The sequence below is a fragment of the Echiichthys vipera genome (genome assembly GCF_963691815.1).
Source record: "Echiichthys vipera genome assembly, chromosome: 11".
Classification (NCBI taxonomy): Eukaryota; Metazoa; Chordata; class Actinopteri; order Perciformes; family Trachinidae; genus Echiichthys; species Echiichthys vipera.
Window position 1 is genome coordinate 3,190,410 of NC_139836.1, and position 5,000 is coordinate 3,195,409.

The window sequence follows — 5,000 nt, forward strand, 5'->3', positions numbered from 1 at the left end:
GGATCAGGGACAGGGTTATCCCCCGGCAGACTAGGCCTATAGCAGCATCATTAAGCAGAACAAACTCAGCTTTAAAAGTAAAACATGCATATTTTTTTCTGTCGATGATATAATGATATATGTACATGCATGTTTACATTTTAATGATCATGCAGCACTTTAACGCTTTGCAGTGAGATATCAATGACATATATATGATCAGAGCCCAGAAAGCAACCATAGAAAAGGAAACTTAAATCATAAATAATGCAGATTTCTAGAATCAAACGTTATTATTTCTGTCTTCGACTAAAGCCTGGACTGAATCCCCCCATCAGAGTCCCAGAGACGTCCCTTGTCACCTGAGACTGGAGGCTGACCCTCCTCTGAGTCCTTCAGCCCTGGACTGCTGCCAGGCCGCCGGACAGAAAGAGACAGCAATGACAGCAGTGATATTGAAGGCAAGCGGCGTCTGGCATGAGATACAGATATGCAGCTCAGGTGGACTGACAGCAGCTTCAACCTTGAATCCAACCACGTACTTTTATCATGAATATATTATGAATGTATTATCCTGGGAGGAGACTTTCCAGAGGGATTCTAATGTAGGTGCCCTCTCCTCCTGACATACAGCGAGCGAGTGAGTGAACTCCAGGGGATGGAGCACAAACTACCGTCCAGTCTGTTGGGATTTCTCCCTCTGCAAATGAGCATGTGTCAAGAGTTATTAGTTAGGTTATTAATATGGGTAGTTTGTGATTTTAAAAATGGGTGCTGTGCGAATCATACGACACGTGCCGCTACTTAGCCGTGTAAATGAGTCCCTCGTCATTCGCGTTGACTGGAGAGTGTGGAGGTGAGCGTGTTGGCATTCAGCTGCAGGAGAGAGAGGTTTGCACGAGAGCCAAAGCAAGCGGTCCATCAGTTGTCATCAGCTTCAGGTGATTGTCATCTGTTCACATGGAAACGGTCGCCATTGGGAGCCCTAAAGGTCTGGGATTTCTGTTGTGAATTCAAACAAAGCAGTCATCGTGACGTCATCTTAGAGTGCCGTAGAGCAGCACGGACTTGTGATGCAGCTCATCAATAGAATAGATAATAAATGGCCGACTGAGCCAACCAGGAGGGTTGGTTCCTGTTCAGCCTGTTCACTGAAACGCTGAAACAATCTGATATTCGCTCACTTGCTCATTCACATCAGTTAAAAAGAGGTGTAAGGCTGAAGAGTCAGTGAGATTAAAAGTTCTTTCTTGATAATAGATACACTTGTTGAAATTGTTGTTGATATTTTCACACAGGGTTACGAGTTATTTGTTAGACTGATTTTTGCTGAATAACAAGTTCAGTTAGCGAACACGGTAGGTTAGCACGGTTGCTACCGGCTCAACTTGGCTTGTTATTGGTTAACAAAGTTGAACTCAACATGAAAAAGTTGATGCAGATTCACTTCACCCCAGTAGACAAATCCACTAATGCAACTATTTGAATTAATTAAAGTCTTTTTTAAAGTTTGCTGATGTGATCGGGCTTCCGCCCACCTCATTTTAAGCTAATTTTTTATTTTGCACATTAGGAAACATGTGGTATCTCCAGGAATCTGACACACCCTGATATCAGAGATGTGTATCATGGTTGCAGCTCCATGACTCTACCTCACCCTGATATCAGAGATGCGTATCATAGTTGCAGCTCCATGACTCTACCTCATCCTGATACCAGAGATACGTATCATGGTTGCAGCTCCATGACTCTACCTCACCCTGATACCATCCTACCAGCGGGTATCAACACTCGACACAGACATCAGCGTGTCAAAGGTCGGGCCCAGTTAAACAGCAGATGGCACGGGACGTCCTGCAGCCAGAGGGGAGCTGACATCGAGTCTGCTCCGACACACAGCAGCCAGCAGAACCCTGCAGAGAGGGTCACACTGAGGCATCATGGGTGCATGTTCACACTGTGTTTGTTGGATCACTGAGGAACACAGCATGTTAGAGACAAAGAGAAGTATTTTGTGTGATTTTATATAAAATCTCTTCTGTTCTTGTTCATCTTGTAATTGTGTGTGTGTGATTGTGAGTGTGTGTGTCTGGTACTTCTGTTTAAAAAGGGGGCGAGGACATTTTTATACGTCTATGATTTTTAGGGGTGAGATCGGACTTTTGTGTGTGTGTGTGTGTGTGTGTGTGTGTGTGCGTGTGTCTGTCTGTGTGTGGTAATATTTACAGCATCAGCCCCATCTGCAGATTTTATCACCTCACGTGGTCAGATGTTGCTCTCTGCCGCCTTGTAAAGCAGCAAACACCGCAGTCTAACGTGCAAACACCGACGCTTGTGTCTAATGGAATAGTGTATTTACTATTTTAATAAATAAACATAATTAAAGGAGCAGGTGACAAAGCCTGTCACAGTTAGCTGTATTCTTGTCCCGCTTCAGCTCCCTCAGTAGGCTTCACCCCGTCACCCAAACTTGGACTTCTGGCAGTAGCTGCCAAAGATGACGGGGGTTGGTAAAACTCCTGCCACTCCTGAGCTCAACAGGTGGAAGACATAAAATGAACACAACAATCCTGTGCAGCAGCCCTGTCATAAATCTGTGATAACCAAAATGGCCTAACACAAGAATGGCCTAAATCTGGCACTTGTGCCTGCCAGAGACGCGTTAGACCTGTGATGGATGATGCACCAGAATCAGCTCGAGCATACTTGGCCTGGTTCCACGTTTCGTCTCTCGACCAGAGCTGGCGACCAACTGGAAATGATTTCCATGGTGCAATCAGCCCAGACCCCGAGACAGGGCTCATATTTGGTTCTGTGGTGTCACAACACAGCTGTGGTGAAGAGGAACTGGGTAGGCCTGCATTCCTCATGTCCATAGACTATAAGAGAGCGATGCAGCTACTGTGAAGTCACCTGTTGGTTTGTGGTCAACCAATTTGAAGCAATGAGATCGGCATTTTGGCCGTCGCCATCTTGTTATTTATAAACTGGACGTGACCTTATTTCGATGAGGCTGTTCCCCGCTGCATTTTTACATGGTGCCGCACTCAGCTAACTGCTAAACTGACGATTTTTCGACCGGAGTCATCCAGTGGACTGCCAGACACTGGCGCCATTCGCTGCCATGACACAGAGAAGATTGAAATTTGCCTCATTCCCCAAAGCTACCAGCTAACGCAAGCGCTAGCTAGCTAATGTGAGCTTTGTTGCAATGTGCAAACAAATGCTCACAAAAATTGACCAGAATGTGACAATTGACATTACTGATGAAGTGAAGACGCACCATGAGTGGATCAAAGTCCTGAGACTTAAGCACGGACAACCCCCAAAAACAAGTTAACAGCTATCTTAATAACCACCGTGTTGTGCATATGTATCGCTAAACCTCTATCCTTTCGCTAGCATGATGACCATAAGTGACCAAATTAACATCACGCTGTATTGAAGAAGACTTTAAACTACAGATTGAGACACAAACGCATTCAGAAAACGTTTGCTGAGGAAATAAGTCAAGTGAGAAGTTAAGGCTCATTTTCTCATTGACTTCTTTACAATCGCACTTCTTTATGAATACAGTGGAGTCGTTCCCTGCTGGACATTAGAGAGAATGCAGCTTTAAGGCATTTCACCATTGGCTTCACTTTTCAGACCCAGAAGCCACGTCCATCTTTTTTATACAGTCTATGCTAATGTCTTAAAGGGACATTTCACAGTCTGGGATTTCTCCGTTAATAGTTGTTACATGAATAAAAATTGTCTTAACGGCTTATTTGATGAGTGTATTTGCCGTAAAAGACCAGTGGGAGGTTAATTTCACTTTAAGTACTGTTCTTCGGTATAATTAGAGGTACTTTCAGTATTTCCATATGTTGCTTATACACTTCTACTCCACTACTCTTCAGGTGGAAATATCTGCTTTGTTGCATTTCTGACAGCTATACTTAATTACAGTACTGTGACATGATTGTATTCCACCTCTTCCCGTACGTGAGGGTTTCGTTGGACATACTTGGAGTGTGTCGGCGATGGCGATGACACGGAGGGCTGTCGACTCAGCACATGGCTCGACCAAACGGCAGCCATTTGTGGGAATGTCAGTTCATGCATTGAGGCAGCTACTTGTAGCTGGTGACACATGGGGATGCCAGAGGGGTGACTGCATGATGGCATGACGGCATGACGGCATGACTGCAGATGGACTGGAGGTCCAGAGGTCATTCCGATTTAACAGGGTGTGAAGGTTCAGGAGAGGAAGGATACAGTATATTAAAACCTGCCACGAGTGTGATTTTTGATACTGTTAATGCATGCGTGGCTGAGGGAGTGTGTGCGGTGCATGTCTATGACGACTTTAACCTAAGGATATGCTCACAATTTTCCAAGTCTGCGTTAAAACCATAATTAGAAGCCCATTTCAGTATTGAAAGAGGTTTTGCTCGCTTTAATTGTTCCTCCTGTTCACAGCAAACATCCAGAGATGTCTTTCTAATGCACTCCCCCGTTCTCACACCCAACTCTTCAAAAAGTGTCTGATGCATACGCACGAGGCACTCTTGGTGTCTGTACGAGACGCGTTGTGCTTTCACCTGCTCGACTGCAGCTCTTTGAAATGATGTAGTTGAAAGATGAGGTTGAGGTGGATCGATGGGATAAACTAATGCAGGACTTTCGCTCATGATAACTTATTTTAACTTAAATGATGTCTGTAACCTACATAACCTATATTACGCACATGACATACGTACCATAAAATGTACTTATTTTATTGCACAAGTTAGCAGATACAAATGACAATGTCTGGTCCAGCTGGCACAAACATCCCCGGTGAAGATACTCAACTCATATACTATATAGATATATATATAGATATATATATATATATATATATAGATACTATACTCTGTGTGGTCTGTGGAGGAAAGTGCACTGCTTTCTGCAAATGGAAATCATAGATAATGGGATGTGATTCTGAACAAAGAGGTGACAAAGTGTCATTAAATATGCCGACACATACAAACATG